This window comes from Pleurodeles waltl, chromosome 4_1 (genome assembly GCF_031143425.1).
Source record: "Pleurodeles waltl isolate 20211129_DDA chromosome 4_1, aPleWal1.hap1.20221129, whole genome shotgun sequence".
Taxonomy (NCBI): domain Eukaryota; kingdom Metazoa; phylum Chordata; class Amphibia; order Caudata; family Salamandridae; genus Pleurodeles; species Pleurodeles waltl.
This window is the reverse complement of record NC_090442.1, coordinates 427812924-427839320: the sequence shown is the minus strand read 5'-3', so window position 1 is coordinate 427839320 and position 26397 is coordinate 427812924.

The following is a 26397-nucleotide window of genomic DNA, read 5'->3' as shown; positions in this document are numbered from 1 at the left end:
GACTTGTGCAGATTGGTAGGTAACAATGCTATCAGTGCTGACATACTCTCATAGTTTTGTGCGGCATTCAACACCATCAACCAAACCATCCCCATGGAGACAATGCAAGAAACTAGCCTCTCAGGCCAAGTACTACATTGATTAATACCTTCCTCTCCAGCAGACAGCAATCTGTGTTGTTTCACACTATTAAGTAAAAAACAAGAACTGTGAATGGTGGTGCTCCTCCCGACTCATCACTGTCTCCGCTCTTCTTCAATTTGTTGATGTTCTCCCTAACCAGAATGCTCCATCTTCAGGGGCCCAGTTCTACATGTACACAGATAACAATCAATTTCACTTTACCACCTCCTGCCAGAAAAACAGGCTCCTTTATAATATCAACCATCAAAAAGCTGAATAAGTGCCTTGCCATTACTCATTGGCCAATGTCCAAGAACTGCTTGAAACTAAACCCTCTGAAAATTGAAGTTCTGATTGCTCTCTCTAATTCTGCCTAGTTGCCAGATACCACTCGGCTTCATATGATGGGACCATGCCCAACACCTGCAAATTTGGTAAAAATAAACCTATGCACCTATCTTGGTTCTGCTCATTCTCTGGACTGTCAGACTTCCAAGTGGCCAACAGCTGCTTTCTGCAACAAGGAAATCTTGAAGAAGTCATTCTTGTACCTAGATAGTGATGTTCATATTCGACTCATTAAAGTTGTAGGCAAACCCGTTTCTTAGTTGACCTTTTCCTGCAAGGTATTCCAATGACTTCAACCCATATAAAATGCAACTGCATGCCTGTGTACTGGTAGCAACAGCTGAGACCATGTTTATATCTATTTTTAAAACCCTCTGTTGGCTGCCCAAATGCCACAGAATCACTTTCCTATCAATGTACCTAGTTCATGAAGTGGTCTAAATCAAACCCCTACCGTTTTTAGCCACATAATTCTGATGTCATTCTCTGAGCAGACATATGTGCTCTCCATACTTGTTTCTTAGTCTCCTAGTCCTCATCCTAAGGGGCACATTTATCAATGTTTCATGCAGCGCAGCAAGTCACCTTGCTGTTCTGCACTGCGTAGACGAGAAAGGGCAGGAATGTGTCATATTTAACATAATATGGCACATTACTTTCCTTTCATTGTACTGGTGCCCTTTTGGCTGCCTAGTGCCAACACAGGTACCCTTGTGTTATGGTGCAAGGGTGTCTGTGTTGCAGAAAGGATTGTTTTTGCCCAGAAAGGGGTACCTTCCTGCACAAAAACAATCCTCTTTCTATGTGCAGTGCAGAAAGCAGCATAAATAGAAAGAAGAAAAAAGGAGGAGAAATAAAGATATTGCTCCTCTTTACACCTCACCTGGGGAGGCATAGCATTTTATGCATTTCCAGGCATACCAGTAATGGTAAATTTGGAAATGTGCCAATATCCATGGGTGGATGCATGGGTACACTCACACTCCACCCATGTAATGCCTCTCTGGTGCAGAGTCAAGTCCATGATTATCAAGTCCACACAGGGTCATGCATGGTGGCCTTGGGTGACTTGATAAATGTAACTTAGCAATTGTGTCACCCTTGCGCCCACATGCATGGCGCATGGTCAATGCAACCAGGGTCTTCACCACAGCCACCACCTAAACATGGAATACAATGCCATTCTCTCTGCGAGCACAAGCCATCCTCCTTCTTTTTAAATACCAACTTTACATGTGGCTTTTTAAATAACAAAGTGTAACCAATAGATTATATTCTTGTCTCAGTAAACTATGTAATTCCCTGTAGCACCAAAAACACTTTGCAAACACATGCTTAACAAGTGTCTTTTACATATCATAACCCTTAACATAACTGTTCTTCAAGTGTCACATTGTTGGCCTTCTTTTACTGGTTACAGGGATGCAACAATCAGATGAACTTGTGACTTTCAGATGGCCTTGTTGACCAGGAGCACTGAATCCAGAAGGAGCCCTGACTGTAGAGAGAGCTGGTGTCTAAAAACCTACTTTGGGGACCTGACAATTGCAAAAGTGACCAGGAGGCACTTTTCCAGCATTAAGAAAACAGTTGGACTTAGTCATATATTCCACCTCCTGAGACCTGGGACAAGGTGCTGATGTTTCCCTAATAAAGGTGCACCCATTTGAGGCAAAAAAAGGTTTTTCCCACTGTGACCTTTTTGTGCGTGCTGATAATAGTAAAGGTACTCAGTCTTGCATTACTACCACTTGTGGCCTTGCCACTATAGTGGATTTTCACAAACAAAAAGGTAGCTAAGTTTGAATTTGATTCCTTGGAAATGGGCGAGACAGCAAATCTGCCTCAGGGGCAGTGCAACAGAATCCAGATTTATCCTGCTCAGAGCTTTTGTCACCCAAATCAGTTGCTTGAGTGGGAACTCAACAACAATGTATCTGACTAGGAAGAACCATCACCAGTGTCAAGTTCCTGCCTTTTCCTGCTGGAGGACCTTAAGCTCCAAAGGTACGCTAAGTTTCAAAGGAAAATGTTGACAAGTCAAAGTCACTTGCCCTGCCTGAGTCCCCGTACAGAACAGTCAGACTGAAATTGGTCTAGGTCCTGGTCACCAGCGAATTGAACTTGACTGACACCTTATCTTTTCTTGATACTTTTTGCTTTATCCAAATGCAATTTTTTTGGTGCCTTTTTAGGGGCGCGCACAAAGCACTCCGTCCCCTGCTGTAATCTCTCTTTGGGCTTCTAACAACACCCATGTCACGTCATTCACTTTAATTGGTTCGTGGGCTTCCCTTTTAAAATCTGCTTGCTTTCATTTGTGAAAGGCATTCATACGTCATGCCTTTTCCGGTGTTTAGCCCACCTACACAGCACTGGTAAACTACTGAAAATATACGAGGCTGGATGTTTTCAGCATGGTTTCCGGACTACTTTATCTTTTTGTTTTCCTATCAGTGCAATCGCGCTAGGATTTACATAGCGCAATCGCACTCGTTTTTCCGTTCTCAATTTCAGTGTGTAGGCGCTGCATTTTACACAGCGTAATTGTGCTGCATTTTTTTCCTTTCATTTGTGTGACAAGAAAGATCCGCTTAGGAGTTTACAACGCTAATAGCTCTAACTGGAACAAATGCGAGACCCGTTGCAAATGCTTGTTTACTATTATATTCCCTATTTTCTAAATTGGTTGGGAAATATTAGTTTGTTGTTTCTTGACTTTAGAATTGTTGATGATGCTCTTGAGCTTATCACTAGAGGAGGACAACCAGATAATTGAGCATAGATTCTCTTAGAACTGTGTTGTGGCCTACCCAGATTGTATTTATTTGGTTGGCATGGTTAACCCCAAATTAACCCAATGTCTGTCAGCATACAATCAATTCAAAGAAGATATTTATCATCTACCATCACCTTGACAAAAGTAACCCATGAGCATCTCAACAATACAGGAAAAATGTACTTAAATACAAAATGACCAAATACGCGAGTCCATTTCCACTACATCAGGCTCCCCTATGTGCCATATCACCTTGCTAACTTCATGCCTTCATTCACATAATTCAAACTTGTGGGTGTCTGGTGAGAGACAGATGGAATCTTTCAGCCAGTTCACTGACTTGTGCTCATCTACAAGCTTTAAGCATCTCCACTGGGGCACCAGAGATTGCAAATATAACAAATGTCTCAATCCAAGCCAAGGTCACAATTGACCCTCTAAAGCATGCAATTACTCTTCAGCTAAAACAAATGCAGACCTGAAAATATGTTCAGCTGGCTACAGGCCAATAACTAATCTTCTTTCCTCAGTAAGAGTCAGCCAAATCATGTATGATTCCCAGTGTGTGTTTAAACATGCAAGGAAAGGAAAACAGCCACCCCATTCACCTTGTTGTGTTGGCGGTATATGATACTGTTGACCATGCAATAATGCTGGACAAACTAGTAAAATGGACTGGAATAATGGGCTCATAGCAGTCACGGATGTAAAAGTTTCTCTCCGACCGTATTAAGAAAATTGGATTGAAACAGCTAAATCATATACCTTGCCGGCGGGCTGCAGCATACCGTAAGACTCACCCATCTCCTACCTTTGCCCCTGGCTGGGGAGGACGCTACAGCTTGTGATGAGATAGGGGATTAGTAACCCAATGATTGACAGGGCTCTCCTGGAGAGTTTGCTATGGTCCAAGCAAACTGCTCATGCGTGCCATATGTGACTTCCTCAAAGTGCTGAATCAATGTTTGGCATATATGGAGTCAAAGCACAACTCCAGCCGGTGTAAAACATTTGAAGATAAAGAAAGCTTTACTGAGAGGTTGATGTGTCATCGGTCAAGAAACTATGAACAGAAAAGTACTGCACCACTATGCAATATAACGCTATAGAGTGCATGGAAAGATAATTCTAATGGAGGCCAAACACAGAGACAGAAAAGAGCGCTAGCTGACAGAAAGATTGGTAACAAAGCGCATAGTAGTTACACTTACCTGAGCTTCAAAAAGAAGAGCTTTACGACCTCAGTGGCGAGTGAGGAGACTAAAGAAGAAGCACAGAGGTTTTCTTACGGAGCTGTCTAATACTTGAAGTGGAACACTACCAAAGCTGATGGGTGGTGGCTCAGCACAGCTCCACAAATCTCCAAAAAGTGAAGGGCTCCAATGGAGACCAAGGAAGAGACCACAGTTCCACAGACTGTAAAGATGATCCAGATGCCAGCATGTCATGAAGTTTCAGAGACTGTGTCCAGAAACCAATTCGGCAAGATCACCAGGTGGAGCCTGCCACCTTCCATAAACTACCACCACCCTTCAATACTGCTAAAAAGTAAAATATTGGTGATAGATGGACTGCTTCGAAAGAAAAATTTGATGAGGTCAACATTACGTACTGACAAATTAAATAAACCTTGAATCTCAAGTTCAATCCAGTGCCAAATGTAAATTATGAAAGGTACATTTTTAGTCAAGAACATCAAAGAACTGGTAAAACCATGGGTTAACTTGTTAAGAGCCCAGTACTCTCATAAAACACTGAAACACTGCAGGGTAAATAGGTTTAATGATGAAGAGACAATGGATGTTTGTCAGATTGATTCAGACAATGAATGCTGAGAGAAACTCTTAGTTTGGAGCAAGCTCTGATGTCTGACAGAGCTGGAGAGTGTGCTGATTGACAAGCTGCTGACATGGAGGCCGAAGGTGCCCAAAATACGTCAGTCATGAATATGAAACGTAAACAGAAGCACAAGGCTGAAGGGCACACAATGATGTGTCCATGGAAAAAGAAGTTGTGTTTCAGATGTGGATTGTCATTTCCAGATAAAGGTAAATGTCTGGCCATTCGGATAGATATGCAAAGGCTGAGGTAAAGAGAACCATTTTGTTATGGTTTGCAAGGTGAAAGAAAAAATAAGTGCACCACAGCGAGAAAACAAAGTGGCCTACTGATTGTTCCAGAAGCGACATTCAGAGCGCACCCACAAGGCCAAGCGTCAACATCAATTGAGGCAAATGAACACCCAACAAATTTGATCGTCATTGTTGAAAAGTTGTCAGAATCAGTATTGAGGAAAAGTGAAGAAGGTGATTATGCAATGTCAATGCTTACCTCAGAGAAATGTGCACACGTTGGACTGGCTGCATGTGAAGAAACATACCAATCAAAGAAAAGTCGACATGAGAAAGCACCCAAGTCATTCAAACATTGTCCAAATATTACAATGAACATAAATGGATGTGCAATACCTTTTATCATCAGCAGGGGTGCGTTGATAAATATTATGCCTGAATGGAAATATAATGAATTAGCTCCATTACTATGATTGACTCCATCAAAAACAAAAGTGTACACATGGGCTGTATCAACACCTTTGAAAACTAAGGGGGTCATTACAACCCTGGCGGTCCAAGACCACCGGGGCTGTTTTGGCGATTGCACCACCAACAGGCTGGTGGTGCAATCTTGGGTATTTTGACCGCGCACCATCGGGGCCTGTGGTCTCCTGCTACATTTGCCCCGGCAGTGATAATCCATCTGGGCAGCGCTGCTTGCAGCGCTGCCCAGGTGATTACGAGTCCCCGACCGCCAGCCTTTTCCTGGCGGTTTGAACCACCAGGAAAAGGCTGGCGGTCTGGGGAGTTGCGGGGCCCCCTGACAGGGCCCCATGCAGCTTTTCACTGTCTGCTATGCAGACAGTGAAAAGCGTGACGGGTACAACTGCACCCGTCGCACGGCTGCAACAACGCCGGCTCCATTTGGAGCCGGCTCCTGTGTTCCGACCAAGATCCCCGCAGGGCCGGCGGGCGGAAACCAGGTTTCCCAGCGGGAATCTCATAATGACCGCAGCGGGAGCGTGGCTGAATTGGCGGCCGCCCGGCGGTCAGATCTTGGCAGACGGCTGTAGCCGCCCGCCACGGTCATAATGAGGGCCTAAATGTTCATTCATAGCGACTATGATGAACAAGAAGACAAAAGTGCAAGTACCCATTCATGTACTTCCAGGTACAGCATCAATTGCCTGTCTACTCAGTTTCAGCACAGCTGCTGACATGGGACAGATATCAGTGAACTACATTATGAATGTTCATCATGAAATAGTAAGTCAGTTGCCTTCATTATTTCATGGACTAGGAAAACTTAAGACTAATAATGTAGAGTTACATATCAATGATGGTGTTCGTCCTGTTGCTCAAAAACACTGCAGAATTGAATTTCATTTACAAAAAGTTTTTGAAAGGGAAGTTGAATGATTACTGCAGCATGATATCATTGCGCGTTCTACTGGTCCAGTGCCATAGGCTTCTTCCATGGTGGTTTTGCCCAAAAAGAACACTGAAGGAGCTGCATGCATCTGCATGGATATGCGTCAAACAAACAAGTCAATTGAAATAGAAGTACATCCATGTCGGTGTGAGAAAGTAGCCTCTTTCTAGCATGGTTACTCCCATTTGTGGTCTGTTTGTCGTCACTGGGATCTTGCTAACCAGGACTGAAGTGCTTATGCTCTCTCCCATGTAAATGTGGTTGTTGGATACTGTTAACACAGTATTTCACTCATAATTGGCATACTGGTGCCCCCTTATAAGTCCCTAGTATATGGTACCTAGGTACCCCGGGCAATGAGGCGCCAGGGGATCCCTATGGGCTGCAGCATTTTTTTTGCCACCCATAGGGAGCTCATGCAAAGGCTTCTACATGACTGCCTATGCAGCCTGTGTGAAAAGGTGCATGCACCCTTTCACAGCCATGTACATTGCACAAGGACACTTATAAGTCACCCATATACCAGGCTTCCCAACCCTGAAGGCTGGGTGCAGAGTATATGTGTGTGAGGGCACCCCTGCACTATCAACGGTGCCCCCACATCATCCAGGACCATTTTCCCAGACTTCGAGAGTGCAGGGATGCCATTTTATGCGTGCACTGGACATAGGTCAATACCTATGTCCATCTTCACAATGATGACTCCGAATATGGCCATGACAGGTGCCTAACATCTCAGAATTATACCCCAACACTGATTCTAGCATTGGTTGTATGATTCCATCCACTTTGGTGACTCCACAGTGGACCCCTAGTACTGACATACCAGCCTTCTGAGGTTTTCAAAGCAGCCCCAGCTGCTGCCACCTCACAGACTGGTGTCTGCTCTCCTGTTGCTCAAGCAGCTCAAGCCCAGGAGGGCAGAACAAAGCATTTTCTTTGGGAGAGGGGCATTACACCCTCTCCATTTGGAAATAGGTGTTACAGGCATGGGAGGGGTAGCCTCCCAGAGCTTCTGAAAATACTTTGAAGGGCACAATTGGTGCCCTCCTTCCATAATCCAGTCTAGTCCGGTTCAGGGACCCCCAGTCCCGCTCTGGCATGAAACTGGACAAAGGAAAGGGGAGTGACCACTCCCCTGTCCATCACCACCCCAGGGGTGGTGCCCAGAGCTCCTCCAGAATGTCCCAGGGTTTGGCCATCTTGGATTTCAAGGTAGTAGGGCACTCTGGGAGCATCTGAGTGGCCAGTGGCAGCAGATCACATCAGATCCCTCCCCTGAACAGTGTATCTGACCAATCCCCCTTTCAGGGCTATTTAGGATCTCTGTCCTGGATGTTTCTTCAGATTCAGATTGCACGACTCCAGCAGGAATCCTCTGCATCCTTTGCTTCACCTTCTACTGACGAAACTGCTTCTGGACTCTCCAAGAACTCTACAAACTACAATAAAGAGGCAAAGACGACTTCTGCAAAGTTGTATCTTCAGCTCCTGCCAGCAACTGCAACTGTTTCCAGGTCATGCATCCTCTGAGGACTGCCTGTCTTCAGCTTGCACCAGAAGAATGAAGGAATCTCCTTTGAAGGGAAGGAGTGACTTCCCTGCTTCAGCAGGCACCACTCTGCAGCAACAACCAGTGCCTTGGATCCCCTCTCCGGAAGAAGTGCGTGGATCGAGCAACACAGGTGGAAGACTGAAGTGGTCCTGGCCATCTGGAAGTCCAGCTGTCCAACTTTGGTGGAGGTAAGAGCTTGCCTTTCCACGCAAGACAGTACCCCCATGCACCACATGTTTTGCAGTTGCCAAGGCTTGTTGGTATCCTTCTACAAAGTTATTCATGCACCATACAGCTCCGGCCCCCAGCACTCCTTCCTGAGACCCACAGCCTCCTCAGTAGTTCTCCGGTGGCATGAAAGTCCTTTGTGTAGTGCTGCATGGGCCTCCATTTCCACCTTTGTTGATCCCATGCTGAGGTACTCTTGTGCATGCTGCCTGGTCTTCTGAGGCTCTCTGAGTTGCTGAGAGACCCTTATGACTCGCCCTTCTGGTCAGAGGCCACCAGGTCCCTGTTGGTCCCGGGCAGCGCCATTTTCCGCTAAACATGACCTTTGCGTGTGCCAAGGCTTATTGGCATATCCAGCGACGCAAACTAGACTGCAATCATCCATCTGGCGTGGGACATCATCTGCACCAATCAGGAACCTGCATCCATCTTCTTGGGTGCAGTACTGACTGTTGTTATTCACCAGTGGTTCTTCATTTGCACCTTCATCCGGGTGAGCAGGGGGGTCCTGTTCTCCCTGGACTCTTCAGTGCTTCTTGGACTTGGTCCCCTTCTTCCACAGGTCTTCAGGTCCAGGAATCCATCATTCCTGTCTTGCAGTCTCTTTTGGTTCTTGCAAAATCTTCTATCACGTGTTCTTGTATCTTTTAGGAAAGTTACTGTGATTTACTCCGGCTTTCTGGGCTCTGGGATGGGTTCTGTTAGACCTGACATGCCTTAGGGTGGTAACCCCTAACTTTTTGCCTGCCTTCCTCCACTTTTTGGACCCTGTTTTGCTGGCTTTTAGACTCTGCGCACTTTACCACTGCTAACCAGTGCTAAAGTGCATATGCTCTCTTCCTTTTTAAACATGGTAACTCTGGCTCATACCTGATTGGACTATTTAATCTATTTTTAAACCCCTAGTAATGTGCACTACATGTGCCTAGGGCCTGTAGATTAAATGCTACTAGTGGACCTGCAGCACTGGTTGTGCCACCCACTAAGTAGCCCCCTTAACCTTGTCTCAGGCTTGCCATTGCAAGGCCTGTGTGTGCAGTTTCACTGCCACCTCGACTTGGCATTTAAAAGTACTTGCCAAGCCTAGAACTCCCCTTTTTCTACATATAAGTCACCCTTAATGTGGGCCCAAGGTAACCCCTAGGGCAGGGTGCTGTGTAGGTAAAAGGCAGGACATGTACCTGTGTAGTTATATGTCCTGGTAGTGTAAAACTCCTAAATTCGTTTTTACACTACTGTGAGGCCTGCTCCCTTCATAGGCTAACATTGGGGCTGCCCTCATACACTGTTGAAGTGGCAGCTGCTGATCGGAAAGTAGCAAGAAGGTCATATTTAGTATGGCCAGAATGGTAATACAAAATCCTGCTGACTGGTGAAGTCGGATTTAATATTACTATTCTAGAAATGCCACTTTTAGAAAGTGAGCATTTCTTTGCACTTAAATCTTTCTGTGCCTTACAATCCACTTCTGGCTGGGCTTGGTTGACAGCTCCTTGTGCATTCACTCAGACACACCCCAAACACAGGGTACTCAGCCTCACTTGCATACATCTGCATTTTGAATGGGTCTTCCTGGGCTGGGAGGGAGGAGGGCCTGCTCTCACACTAAGGACTGCCACACCCCCTACTGGGACCCTGGCAGACAGGATTGAACTGAAAGGGGACCTGGTGCACTTCTTAGCCACTCTTTGAAGTCTCCTCCACTTCAAAGGCACATTTGGGTATAAAACAGGGCCTCTGCCCTACCTCATCAGACACTTGCTGGAGAAGAAACCTGAACCAGAAACTACATCCTGCCAAGAAGAACTGCCTGGCTGCTCAAAGGACTCACCTGTCTGCTTTCTACAAAGGACTGCTGCCTTGCTGTTGCCCTGCTGCCTTGCTGAACTCTTGTCTGGCTGTGAAAGTGCTCTCTAAGGGCTTCGATAGAGCTTGCCTCCTGTTCCCTGAAGTCTCAGGACCAAAAAGACTTCTCTTTTTCACTTGGACGCTCCGTGCGCCGAAAATTTCGACGCAAAGCTTGTTCCGCGGCGAGAAAAACGCCGCACACCGACGCTGATCGACGCAACGCTCTTGGGACGACCGAGAATCCGACGCACGGCTTTGCAAGGACAACGCCGCCCGACCTCTAGAGGAGAAATCGACGCGACGCCTGCCGTGACATCATAATTTCAACACGCAGCCCCGCAGACCGACGTCTAGAGGAGAAATCCACGCAACGCCTGCCGTGAGATCGTAATTTCGATGCGCAGCCCCGCAGACCGACGCGCAGCCGGAGAACAAGCAGGAAAATCCACGCACAGACCCGGGACATCTGGTAGTCCCCGCGATCCACAGAAAGAGACTGTCCGCGCGCCGGAAAACGATGCACGACTTCCCCGCGTGGAAAATAACGACGCAAGTCCGTGTGTGCTGGGGAGAAATCGACGCACACATTCTTTTTCCACGCACCTCTTCCTCTGTGGCCCTCTGAGGAGGTTTTTCCACTCTAAACCAGGTACTTGTGCTTGAAAGAGACTTTGTTTATATTCTAAAGACTTAAGACACTTTATATCACTTTTCAGTGATATCTCTACAATTTCCCATTGCAACTTTATACTTTTTGACCTACAATTATCCTGATAAATATTATATATTTTTCTAAACACTGTGTGGTGTATTTTTGTGGTGCTATATGGTGGTATTGTATGATTTATTGCACAAATACTTTACACATTGCCTTCTAAGTTAAGCCTGACTGCTTGTGCCAAGCTACCAGAGGGTGGGCACAGGATAATCTTGGATTGTGTGTGACTTACCCTGACTAGAGTTAGGGCTTTTGCTTGGACAGGGGGTAACCTGACTGCCAACCAAAAACCCCATTTCTAACAGGTTCTAATACTTTACTTTGGTGTTTTCTAACACTCCAAGTGCCCCTCTACAAACTACACTTGCCTAGGTGGGAAACCAACTTTCTCATTCCACTATTTTAGTACATGGTTTGTGTTCCCCCAGGCCCATTTCTAACTATGTTATTCTCACCATTTCCATTGTTTTCTAACTGTTTTTACAGCTATTACTGCATTCTTGTGTATATTACTTACCTCCTAAGGGGCCATAGTCTATAAGGTATTTTTGGCATTTGTGTCACCACTGGGTATTTTCTTTCATGTGTATGAGTACTGTGTGACTACAGTGGTATTGCATGAGCTTTGTATGTCTCCTAGATAGGCCTTGGTTGCTCATCCACATTACCTCTAGAGAGCCTGGCTTCTAGACACTGGCTTCATTTTATTTATAAGGGATAACTGGACCTGGTATAGGGTGTATGTACCTTATGTACCCAATACAAACCAGGCCAGCCTCCTACAGTCCGAACATTTTAGACATGATAACAACACTGAATGGTGGGACAGTCTTCTCTTGCCTTAATTTAAATAAAGGATATCATAATTTGGAAATCAAGGAGAATTGAGGGTACATTACAACCTTTCTTATGCATATTGGTCTGTTTCAAAACAAAAGACTAAAGGCCTGACTTAGAAATTGGCTGGTGGGTTTCTCCGTCACAATTGTGACGGATATCGCATCCGCAGAATCTAAATTCCATTATATCCTATGAGATTTTGATTTTGGAGGACAGGATATTCATCACCGTTGTGGCAGAGTAACCCGTCCTCTGAGTTCTAAATCAGGTCCTACATTTGGTGTATCATTAGGTGCTGATATTTTTCAAGATATCAATAGACTTATACAACCAGTTGTAAATGGTTTCAACTATAGCAATGGCATATTGGTTTGTGAAGCTACACAGAAAGAGCAAGACAAAGCTGAAGTTCTTTGGCCATATCTTTTCAGATGGGGGCATGACACCCAATCCAGCTAAGGTAAATGCTTTGTCAACCGTCAGTCCTCCACAAGATGTTTCCATGTTATGTTCATTCCTTGGCATGGCCATTTACTGTTCCGGATCTGTACAAGACTTTGCCACTGTGAATGTCCTATTGAGAGAGCTGCAAAAAAAGTTTAATTTCACTGCTCATATGAATGTGAGTAAAGTGTTAAGAGAATTAAGCAAGCCATTGAAAATGCTATTGAAATGGCATATTTTGATCCAAAGATACGTACTGAAGTTGTTGTTGACGCTAACCCAGTTAGGTTAGGCGCTATTCTTGTACAACTTAGCAGACAACCAAATGCTCAAAGACATTCTGTTACCTATGCAAGTAAGAGTTTGTCACAGACTGAAAGTGCTTACTCACAACCTGAAAAATAAAGTTTAGAAGTGGTGTGGGCTTGTGAACGTTTCCATGTGTTCCTGTATGGAAAGCACTTCACACTTGTGTCAGATCATCAAGCATGGCTGACTATCTTTGGCAATCCAAAAGCCAAGATGCATCCACAAGTTGAAAGCTGGGGCCTACAATTGCAAAAGCACAACCACACAATTGTACATCATCTAGAGAAAGATCAAAACTGCGCTGACTACTTTTTAAGAGTGCCTATATAATGTCAAGGTACTCCATCTACGACTGCTAAAGCCTATTTAAGTTTCATTGTGAAATCAAAAACACCAGCTGCCATTTTGTTGGAACAAATTGTCACTACCTTGAGTCAAGAAAGTGAGATGTTAAATTTAAAAGACATTAGTACCCATCAGTTATGAAATCAACATACTCAACCTCTTACCAGTGACAGCGAGTATAAGAAGTACAAAAGTGTCAAAGATGAACTGCGACACAAGAATTATCCTGAGGAGTTTCAAAAAGTGTCAATCCAGAGGGTCTGTGACAGCAAGTAATTGAGGTGGCCCATGAGGGACATCATGAAATCGTTGCAGGTAAACGAGCTCTCCGAGATAACATCTGGTTTCCTCACATAAATGAACGAGTCGAAAACCTGTCATCAATGTAACTGCCTGTCATTGAAAACTACTAAACACCCCTTGAACGTGCTGGAGTTGTCAACGCATTCCTGAGGAAGGACTGCTTTTGACATTTTCAGTCCACTTGACAATGGGCATCACCTGATGGTGATTGTGGAGAATACTCTCTCTTCACATTAATTGAAGATCTCTCATCTATCACTCCGGGGAGGGTCATTGACAGATTAGATGGCATCTTTGCAACATGGGCATTCCTACAATTTTGAAAACAGTAAATTAGCATACATTATAACATACATTAATATTTTTATAATATTTTATGGTATTTAAGTAACTTATATTGTGAGTAATGCAATTTAATAGAACATTTTTGCATTTTATAGGATTTATAAACATTCTCTTTATAAATATTAATCCATTATTATCAAATGTATTTGCAATCATATGAAAGTTAAAACGTTTCGAAATGGCTGCCACATTAGATCTGTGTTTGGCACTGGTTTTAGGGTATTGGTCCGTCATTTATGTTGATAATTTGAATAAATGTGTGAGGTGGATGTTTTTAATGTTTGACCATGAACATGGGTATGGCTGAAACATGTTTGTGTGGATGCAATAAATCTATTTTTTGTATTGAACTATATTTGGCATTGCCATGGAGTCCGGACTCTTCTTTATGTTAAGAAGGTTACGTTTGGATGCTTAAGGGTTACCAGAACCTGTACCGGACCACCCTGTGACAGTCTCCATATTCCGGTTAGTAGTGGTTTATATATATATATATATATATATATATGTATTCATCCTCAAACTGCTCTGATCCCGATGCCCTGCTGGGGTGGCACGTTACACAGCAGAGCTGGTGCACAAAAAGTCTTGGGCCACGCTAGTGAAGACGCACACTCATTCATGGTTGAAAAATATATTTTTTGCCCATATAACTTGGTGCGTTTCGAAATACACAATCTTGTTCACACTCTGACCTCAAAAACACCAGAGCTCCATAAGTGCAATATGAATGAGTAAACATAAGAGAAGGACTCGATTTTAGTTTCATATACTAACACCCTATTGAAATGTAGGGGGATAATGACTATGTATGCTTATATGTTTTCAAAGTACATTAGTCTCCATGGTTAAGACATCTGTATATAACATAATTTAACATTAAACATTCATCATTTATGCAATCATCTTGAAAACCTTCATTAATTTAAAACAATTTGTGTACGCCCCCACACCTTATGCCAGCACCATCTTGTTGTCTTGCAAATTAGGTCCAAATGATCATTTCTGACTGCATCACACAATTGCCATCATTGTGATGTGAGAAAATTACATATAAAAATGTAACAGAAAACATCCCATTAAATCCTGGATGCTTTGAAAGTATCGCATGATGATGTATTAAGTGGGCAAGATCTGATACCATTAAAAAGAAGTTCTTAGTCTCACAACACAATACAGTTTCATAGAGTCAGTGTCCTCATGATAATGCATGCGGTAGGCATGCCACGATGACACAAAATCCTTGTTATTCCATTCCAAAACATCACCCCTTGGATGACCTACTCTGATTCCAGCATTCCTTATCTAGGTAAATAATCATAAATGTCCACCATTAAAATTTACAGCAATCATGTAGAGGAGCATATGCTGGACACTATGGCCCTGATTATGACATTGGCGGTAAATCCCGCTTTCCGCCGCGGTGACAGCTGCTGCCAACATACCACCGCAGTGGCAAATATCTGTTCCCCATATTATGACACAGACACCAATCCGACAGAATAAAGCCATATACATAAATCCGCCAGCCTAAAGGTCAGTGATAAAGTGGCGGTCCCAACACCCATACCGTTACGCCAACAAACAACATCCATCACATTATGACACTCAAATCACCACGGCAGACACTCAACGGCGGTAAACCATTGGTGGTACATACCGCCGCGCTCAGAATGGACACCCACATACAAAACAACACTACATTGGCCAATAAGAAAAACACACACCTGGCACTCATACACAAACCACACCCACCCACCACCGCACTATAAAACACAGAACTATAGTACCCACAACCCTTTACAAACAACAATTACTGCCAGGAGATTGACTAGAGCAGCATAGAGACAACTAGACACACATACCACTTCCACCCATACAACCCTCACGCACCCCACATCACACAAACCACCACAGTTCTCAACACACTTTCACCAACAAACATCACACAACACCCATGTTCCCACAAAGGTACCCCTGTTTTATTGATGGGGAGTTAAGGGTCATGGTGGAGGAAATAGTCAGGATAGAGCCACAGCTGTTTGGAGCACAGGTACAGCAGATATCCATTGCCAGGAAGATGGAGCTATGGCGGAGAATCGAGGACAGGGTGAACGCCATAGAACAGCATCCAAGAACAAGGGATGACATCAGGAAGAAGTGGATCGACCTGGGGGAAGGTACATTCTATAGCAGCAAGGCAACAGCTCGCCATCCAGAGGACAGGTGGGGGATCCCCACATTTCCCCCCACAACTCACAGCATGGGAGGAGCAAGTTTTGGCATTACTGCACCCTGAAGGACTCACTGGAGTAGCCCGACACTGGTAAGTCAACATTTACTACTCATCACCCCCATACCTGCATGCCATCTCACACCCTCACTCCCATCACTCCACTCCATCCCACATACTGCTCCTACACATATGATTAACCCCAATGCCAAGCCCTGCATGCCATACCAATGCACGGACAGTCCTCCCAGCCCTACATGGACACCCATCACCAAAGCATGCACAGCATATGGGAACTAACAATCACACAATACATCACCATACACAAGCAAAAGGTGGCAGGGCAAAATTAACGATAGAGGGGAAGCCAGGGATGTACAATATGTCACAGACATGAAGCATAAAACATCACTTACATCCACACTGGTGCCCCAGCCAATGTCAGCGTAGAGGAGGTGCCACGACTATCCAGTCCCCCAACAGGGAAGATGCACCCAGTGATGACAGTAACTCTGGGCTTCAGGATCTGGACCAACAACCTGGCCCATCAGGGACCACTGGACAGCTGGTTACCCAAGCTCACTCACAGTCCACCAAAGAGCCTCCCCATCAGTATCCAACACCACAGCACCCACCTAGCGTACCCACACCTCTGTCCCCAGGACACACCTCTACAGGGACCCAAGGCCCTCCACCTGTACAGGGACCCCAGGCCACACCTCACACCCAAGACAATCAGGGACCTGGGGTCAGTGGCAGATGGCACACTGTTAAGGGGACAGAGGCACAGGCCAACAGGGACACTGGGAGGACCACTGTGACCAGGGGGAGGACAGGACCAGGGAACCGGCTCTCCAGTAGGCACTCTCCAAGATCCTGGGAGCCTACCAACATTACTAGGACATGATGGGCCAGATCCTTCACAACGTGCAGGAGAACAGGCGGCTGCAGGAGGGACAGTATCAGAGGATCAGGGAGGAATTGCTGGCCATTAACACCACCCTGATCACCATAGCAGGGGTGCTGGCACACAAGACCAACATCATGAGGGAGGCAACAGCACAGCAGCAGGCCCCTACCACTAGCCAGTTCATTGACCAGCCCTCTACCTCCACTACAACTAGTGGGCAGGAGGCCCCGCCACAGGACTCACAGGCCACAAGCACCCCTCCCCCTGCAGAAGGTGAACCACCCCGCAAACATTCCCTGCGAACCAGACAGAAGCCAGAGACACTTGCCAAGACCACCACCAGGAAATGAGACTCTCCTGATTGTCCCCCTTGTGTCACACCCTGTCACCTTGCCCACTTTGAACTGCCTTTGTTCCCCTTCCTATGGGCCCCTTGGACACTGGACCTGTGCTACGAACAGACTGGAACAATACCCTAGACCTTCCTCCATCATCACCCCATTCCATTGCACTTTTCTCTCAATTTCATAGTACTTCAATAAACACCCTTGAACACAACTTGACTACTAGTATTTTATGATTTGAAAATGTGCATTTATGGAAACAGTCACATCTTGTACAAATGATCTGAACACTAGAGAGCATAGAAATAAGGACCTGTAGCTGTCTGTAGTCAGCACATCAGTACACAGTTGTTATATCACCAACATCTGTAAAATGACAAGCCATAGATTACAGTAAGTTGAGATGCAAAGGAAGTTAATGTCATCATGCTACAGCCACACAGAATACGCCAATAGTCATAGGAATGGCCAGTTACACTGTCTTACCTGTGTGTCATTGGCAGATAACTGAGGTTCCGTTGTCCTCATCCTCAGCCTCTTCATCCTCACTTTCCTCAGGGTCTACTGCTGCCACAGGGGCATCTCCAGTCTCCTCCTCCTGCAGAAAGGGTTCATGCCACCTGAGGGCCAGGTTATGCAACATGCAGCATGCCACTACTATCTGGCAGACCTTCCGGGGTGAGTAGCACAGGGATCCACCTGTCAGATGGAGGAACCTCAACCTGGCCTTCAGGAGGCCAAAGGTCCTTTCGATGATCCTTCTGGTTCTCCCATGTGCCTCATTATAACACTCCTCTGCCCCGTCCTAACATTCCTCACAGGGGTCAGCGGCCACAATAGGTTTGGGTAGCCAGAGTCACCTGCAAGTACTGAGGGATAACATTTAGCCTCACCCAATGCTATACGGATGACACCTGAAGGCATATACTAACATACAGTGGGTGGAGACCAAGGCTCACCTATCAGCCACACCCTGTGCCTCTGTAGTTGGGCCATCACATTTGGGATGCTGCTATTCCTCAGAACAAAGGCATCATGCACCGACCCAGGATACGTAGCATTGACGTGGGAGATGTACTGGTCTGCCAGGCACACCATTTGCACATTCAGAGAGTGGAAACTTACGATTTCTGAACACCTGTTCATTCTGGTGGGGGAGAATAAATGCAATATGTGCTCCATCAATCGCACCAATTATGTTTGGGATATGTCCCATTGCATAGAAGTCAGCCTTCACTGTGGCCAAATCTTCCACCTGGGGAAATACAATGTAGCTGCAGATGGGTTTAATCAGGGCAGACAACACTCTGGTCAGCACTATTGAGAACATTGGCTGTGACATTCCTGCTGCCAAGCCCACTATCACTTGGAAAGAACCAGTTGCCAGGAAATGGAGAACTGACAGAAACTGCACAAGAGGGGGATCCCAGTGGGGTCCAGATAGCAGATATCAGGTCAGGCTCCAATTGGGCACAAAGCTTTGTGATTGTGCCCCTGTCCAGTCTATAGGTGAGGATGATGTGCCTGTCCTCCATTGTTGCCAAGTCCACCAGGGGTCTGTACACAGGGGTATGTCTCCGTTTCCTATTCATTCACAGCAGTAGCAATCTAAGGGACAAAGGAGTGAGGAGCCAGTCACAAACTGAACAATGGGGCTACAACAGTATGACGCATGCTGTCAAATTGTAATGGGTCAGTGAGAATTGTCCTGTATGTCCAAAATTAAACAGTGAGGCAGTAATTATCCACGGCCTGCCCCCAGACGAAATGGCGTCCGCCTGTCCTGTGTGGAGGGGCAGGTGGACGTAAGGTAATTCCGCTGACGTTGTGCGCTGTTGCGGGAGGCAGTCCGGAACCACAGTGCAACTCCTCAGTGGTTATAATTGGGCTCTATAGGTTACAGTGGGTTACAGTGGCCAATGGTGATGTACGCTGCGGTGACGGTATGCACCGCCGAGGACGTGACCGCCATTTTCTATCATATTCCTCACTAGCTACCTGACCTTCAAAAGGAGAGGATCTACACTGCATGTGCTACTGGGACCTGTGTCTGGAACCTACCATGGCCCATGTGACTGGGGAAAGGGCTCCTGCCTTCACTTTGGCGGAGTTGGAGAGACTGGTGGATGGAGTCCTACCCCAGTACGGACTGATGTATGGGCCTCCAGACCAACAGGTGAGTACACTGTGTGCACAATGCATGTGGCATGAATACATGGATTGGGGTGTTAAGGAATTGTTTAAGGGGGTGGGTGGATGTCCCCTGGGAGGTGTATAGGTTGTGTGCTGGGCCATGTGTGTGTAAATGGTGATGTAAAGGGGTATGGTGGGCCTTAAGTGTAACAGGCAGGACTATCTGACTAATACTATTTTCCTGTGTGTATTTCCTCCGCAGGTCAGCACCCATCAAAAGAAGGGTATATGGCGTGCCATCGCCAAGGAAGTGCAGACCCTGTGGGTCTATGGCAGGCGGAGCACCCACTGTTATAAACAGTGGGAGGACCTGAGATGCTGGGCATGGAAGACGATGGAGGCCCAGCTGGGGATGGCCTCCCAACGATGAAGGGGTGCTTGTCAAACCCTGACCCCCCGATGGCCCGCACACTGGCGGTGGGGTATCCAGAGCTGGATGAGCGCTTGAGGGCATCACAGCAGCCACAAGGCGGTGAGTACAGTGCTCATCATTATAACCTATGCATGGTAGGGTGGTATCCGGGTGAGGGATGTGTGTCAGTGGGTGCTCCTAGGCAAGTTCTGACATTGCAGCATAGATCGCCTGGTGGCTAGGGCCCAGAAGGGATAATCCTGCTACCTAGCTCGTAGGCATCCAGTACTGCTCAAGGCTGCGTGGGTCCCAGGTGTTCTGGATTTGGTGGTGTGTGCACCAACCCCAGCCTCCCCAGGATCTAGAGCACAGGGCACAATTCCCCCTGCAGAACACGTGGGTAAGACACCCACCAACCCCAGCCTACCCAGATCAAGAGCACAGGGCACAATGCCCCCTCCAGAACCAGTGGGCAAGTCACCCACTCAATAGACTGTGGCCTTGCACTCCCCAGGACCAAGCACATGGCCTGTTGCCCCCTCCAGAGCATGTGGGCAAGTCACCCACTTGAGAAACTGTGGCCTTTGCTCCCCAGGTCCAAGCACAGGGCATGTTGCCCCCTCCACAGCATGTGGGCAAGTCACCCACTTGAGAGACTGTGGCCTTGCACTCCGCAGGACCAAGCAAAGGGCATGTTGCCCCCTCCAGAGCATGTGGGCAAGTCACCCACTTGAGAGACTGTGGTCTTGCACTCCCCAAGACCAAGCACAGGGCATGTTGCCCCCTCCAGAGCATGTGGGCAATTCACCCACTTGAGAGACTGTGGCCTTGCACTCCCCAAGACCAAACACAGGGCATGTTGCCCTGTAGCCATGTGATCAACGCAAACTAAGGACTGGGCAGTGTCCCTTGAACTGTACAATTGCAAATATCTGTAAAATTGGCTAAGTTACATTTATACTGTGTTGATCTCATTACACTTACTTTAGTACATTCATTTTGTCCTTGCATTATTCAGCCGATTTAGGTGGAAGAACTTGTTTTCTTGTGTATCTGGGTGTGTATGGTGCTGGGTGTGTGTGTGTGTGTGTGTCACTCTTTTTTTACTCCCCCCTCCCTTGTATGCTAGGGCACTGTACTCACCGTCGTCGTCTTCGCCATTGTTGGTGTTTATGGTAGAGCAGCACGTAGAAGAGCATGGGGAAGACATGCAGCTCGGGCTCCATGATGGCATGGTTGTTCCCTGTGTCTCCAATGGTGATTTCTTTCCCTTCTGAGGTCTGTTTCTGCCAGGCTTTTAATGTTGTTGGTACTGCCCCAGAGAATGTGGTGGTTTCCAGGATCTTAATATGGTTGGAGGAACATTGACTACTGCCTGGATGTAGGCAGCTACCGCCATGGTGGCTGTTGTTTCCGCCCTGGCGGTCGGTGTGGTAAAGTGGCTGTCTATCTGAGATCTGTCCGCCATGGTCATAATTTGGCAGTAATTACCGCCAGCCTGTTGGCGGTATTACTGCCACTTTTGCACCAACCGCCAGGGTTGTAATGAGGGCCTAAGTCCAAAAGTAAACTTTTGACCAAGGCCTCCAACTTGCTGTAGCCAAGCAGAGCTTCATCTCTGTCTGCCTCAAACCTTCACTTTATCCTGGTCTAGATTGTCCAGATGACCAGATTGACGCTGTTGGGCCGTCATTACAACCCTGGCGGTAAATGCCGCTTACCGCCGTGCCGACGGCCGCAAAGATACCGTGACGGCGGTGGTAATCCACCACGGGTATTATGACCCACACAGAGAATACCGCCACAATACAGACACCCCAACAAATCCGCCACACCAAAGGTCAGTGATAAACTGGCGATAGCAAAACCCACACCATTACGCCAACAGGAACACGCCCACAGTATCACGACCCATGAATCAACACGGCAGTCCTTCAGCCACAGTAAACCATTGGCGGTACACACCCCGCGCTCAAAATACACACACACTTACAAAACTAGACCACCTTGGACAATTCAAATTACACACACCAGACACACATACACACACAACACCCTCACACTCATACCACTATAAAACACACACCCACATTACCCACAACCCCTTACAATGAAATAAAAGAGACCAAGCACAAAGAGACAAGCACAGAGCACCCACTCAATCAGAGGCACAGAACACCATCACCCATACACCATCCACGCACATCACAGTATTCACCCCAACACATCACCCCACATATCACCACGCACATCCACACACATATACCTCACACCACATCCATGGCACCCCAAATACACCCCAGGTTTCAGAGGAGGAGCTAAGGGTCATGGTGGAGGAAATCATCTGGGTAGAGCCACAATTATTCGGATCACAGGTGCAGCAGACGTCCATTGCAAGGAAGAGGGAGCTATGGTGGAGAATCGTGGACAGGGTTAACGCCGTGGGACAGCACCCCTGAACCAGGGATGACATCAGGAAGAGGTGGAACGACCTACTGGGGAAGGTGTGTTCCGTGGTTTCAAGACACCAGATTGCTATACACAGGACTGGCCGTTGACCCCCAATTCTCCCCCACAACTAACAACATGGGAAGAGCAAGTCTTGGCAATCATGCATCCTGAGGGCCTCTCAGGAGTAGCAGTAGGACTGGACTCTGGTAAGTCAATTCTTTACTACTATAAAGCATTATACTATTACTACTTCTTTACTACTATATCCCCCACCCTACTTGCATGCCATCACAAGCTCCTACCCCTACCCTCACCCCCAGCACTCCAACACCTCACATATACCCCACTATCACTACCCACCCATCCCAATACCAAGCCCTGCGTGCCACACCAATGCATGGACCCCCATCACAGACCAACGTCACCAGAGAGTAGGTGCCAGCTACATCCAGCCCTCCCAGAAGAGGCCCACAGTGATGACAGCAGCTCTGCATGCCTGGATCACGATGACCAACCTGGCCCATCAGGGACCTCTGGACAGTCAGTTACCTTGCCACAGTCACAAACCACCACAGAGCCTCCCTCCTCAGGAAACACCACCACAGCACCCACTCAGCGGGCTCATACCTCTGTTCCCAGGACATGTCAATCAACAGTGTGTCCACCACTACAGGGACCACAGGCAACCCCACAAACCCAGGACGATCTGGGACCTGGGGTCAGTGGCAGTGGGCACACGGTTCAGGGGACAAAGGTACAGGACAACAGGGAAGCTGGGAGGACTGCTGTGCGACAGGGGGAGCACAGGCCCAGGGAACCGACCCTCCACGATGCACTCTCAGACATCATGGGAGCATAGAAGACCATGGGCAAGGGACTGGCCAAGTTACAGGAGACCCAGGGGCTGCAGGAGGGACAGTACCTGGGAATCAGGGAGGACCTCACAAAAATCTACACCACCCTGGTCACCATTGCAGGGGTGCTGGCTGACATGGGCAAGACCATGAGGGAGGCAGTGGCACAACAAAGGGCCCCTGACAATAGCCAAACCGAGGAACAGCTTTCCAACTCTGCCAGCGCAAGTGGACAGGAGGCCCCACCACAGGACGAGCAGGCCACCAGCACCCCATCCCCTGTAGAAGGAGAACAACCCTGCAAACGGTCCCTGCAATCCAGGCAGAAACCAGAGAACATTGCCAAGACCCCCGCCAGGAAATAGGACTCTCCTGATTGTCACCCTTCTGTCCCACTCTGTAACCCTGTCCACCTAGAACTGCCATTACTCCCCTTCCTATGCCCCATTGGACAATGCACCTGTGATACCAAGAGACTGGACTCTACCCTAGACCTTCCTCCACCATCACCCCTGCCCCTTGCACTTACCCCCATACTATTTAGCACAAAAAATAAACACCCTAGAAATATAAATGATTGGAAAGATGTGTTCTTTCAACATTCTTAAAGCATTGCAACGTCTATGTTCAGTGAATTATTCCACAGGATGACAGTTGGTGGGCAGCAGTACATATAGCAGGAGCCAGAATGGGGTACACTGATCTGAAAAAAGTGATCCAAAGGGAACAGTCAGTGTCCATAGACAGAGGGTAAGAGGCTGCCATGTACAATGTCCAAATTTATACTGAAATGTGAAGTTGAGTTACAGTCTCTTACCTCTGTGTCACTGGAAGTACTGCTGTGTAATGTTTGTTCTGTTGTCGACATCTTCTTCATCTGCCTCCTCTTCCTCACTTTTCGCAGACTCCACCGCTGCCACAAGACCATCTCCAGGCTCATCCTCCTGCAGAAAAGGCACCTGGCGTCTCAAGGCCAGGTTGTGCAACATACAGTATGCCACGATGATCTTGCACACCTTCTTGGGTGAGTAGTACAGGGATCCACCTGTCAGATGAAGGCACCGGAACCTGGCTTTCCGGAGGCCGAAGGTTCTCTCAATTATACTCCTTGTACGCCCATGTGCCTCATTGTAATGTTCCTCTGCCCTTGTCCTGGGATTCCTCACTGGGGTCAGTACCCATGAGAGGTTGGAGTAACCAGAGTCACCTGTAACTATCGAGGGACAACTGTTAGACACACACTAACCCTTAGGGACAACCCCATACTCAGAACCCAAGTTATACTGTGTGGGGACCTTGGCCTCACCTAATAGCCATATTTTCACATAGATGGCACAACTGTTTGTGAATGTATGTCACAGAAGCAGTGTGTGAAGTCGAGAGTCAGTAGATGTGCCAATATGTGCTGGTTTGCAGTTAGGTGCCATGCCATGTGCACCCCTGAAATGGCGGCTGCCTGATCTGTGAGGAGGGACAAGGAGAAATGAGGTAAGTGCGCTGGTGTACTGCTGCGTCGTGGTAGGCAGACGATGTCCACGCGCAACTTCGCATTGGTTATCATTGGGCCCTATGGGTCCCAGGAGCCAATGGTGATGTACGCCGGTGGTGATGGTATGCACCGCCAAGGGCGTCACCGCCATTCTCTAGCTATTCACTCACTTGCTACCTGACCTTCAAAAGGAGAGAACCTACACTGCAAGTGCTGCTGTGACCTGAGTCTGGAAGCGACAATGGCTCATGTGTCTGGGGAAAGGGCCCCTGCCTTCACTGTGGAGGAGTTGGAGAAACTGGTGGATGGGATCCTACCTCAGTACACGTTACTCTACGGTCCTCCAGACAAACAGGTTGTTCACTGAGAGCATGATGTGTGGGCAATGCATGTTTTGAGTGGTGTGTATGTAAGCCACATGTTGGGGGTTGGGGGTTGCCAAGGCGTCCTGGCCTGAGTGCTGCATGAGAGGTAGTCAGTGTATGTGCGTCAGGGCATGGGGGGAACTGGGGGGCAGTGAGTATGCCGGTCCGGACATTTTCCACTGTCTTTTCACTCTAGGTCACCGCCCACCAGAAAAAGGGTATTTGGCGTGCCATCGCCAAGGAGGTGTGGACCCTGAGGGTCTATCACAGGCGGAGCACCCACTGCTGCAAGAGATGGGAGGACCTGCGCTGCTGGACGAAGAAGATGGCGGAGGCCCAGCTGGGACTGGCCTCCCAACGTGGAAGGGGTGCCCGTCGCACCATGGCCCCCCTGATGTTCCACATCCTGGCGGTGGCCTATCCGGAGTTGGATGGGCACTTGAGGGCATCACAGCAGCCACAAGGGGGTGAGTACAGATACAGAAAGCTGACTTTGCGTGCTTTAGGAGCAAGCTGGGTGGGGGATGTGGGCGGTGGGTGCCCCTAGGCCAGGGCGATCATGGCAGGGTAGGTCCCTTGTGTGCAGGCTCTGAAGCACTCCTACCCCAATGGTACAAGTGTCCAACTAATACTGGGTGTGGGTGTCAAGTGTGCAGATGCTGGTGTTAGACACAGTACACCATGGGCTGGTGACTACCTTAGTGACTGGTTGGGCATGGCCTAGTGCATAGGGCAGCTCAGTCTGTGTTGTGTCTGCCAACAGTAGTGGTGTTGCTGGTATTGACCAAGTGTATCATCTGTCTCTCCCCCCTTTTTGTTTTCCAGTGGGACGGAGGGTGAGGGGAACTCCACGACAGGGATAGGAGGGGACACCAGTGACAGCGATTCCTCCTCTGATGGAAGCTCCCTGGCGGTGGCAGACACCTCTGTTCCCACCCCAACAACAGGTACAGCCACCAGCCCCCCTACCAGCACCGCCCTCCCAGCAGCCCCTCAGCATATTTCCCATGCCCGCTCACCTAGGAGGGTGGGCATCGCCTTCACCCAAGGCACCTCAGGCCCTGCCCCAGTCAGCCCTACTTCCCTCAGTCAGGAGGCTATTGACCTCCTGAGATCCCTCTCTGTTGGGCAGTCAACCATACTGAATGCCATCCAGGGTGTAGTAGGTCATTTGCAACAAACAAATGTATTCCTGGAGGGCATTCACTCTGGTGTGGCAGCCCCACAGAGAGCATTTCAGGCTCTGGCCTCAGCACTGATGGCACCCCTTGTCCCTGTGTCTAGCCTCCCCCCTTCCAACTTCCTCTACCCAGACCCAATACCCTCAACCTCAGCCTATCCCAAGCACACCTTCAGACCAGCATTCACCCAAATCACCACACAAAAGTGGATCAGGAAAACCTAAGCATCACACTTCATCTCACAGGCACTCACACAAGCACCATACCCATGTAAACATACAAACATCCACTTCCTCCACTGTGTCGCCCTCCTCCTCTTTGTCTACCTCCCTCCCAGTATCATCTCCACTCACA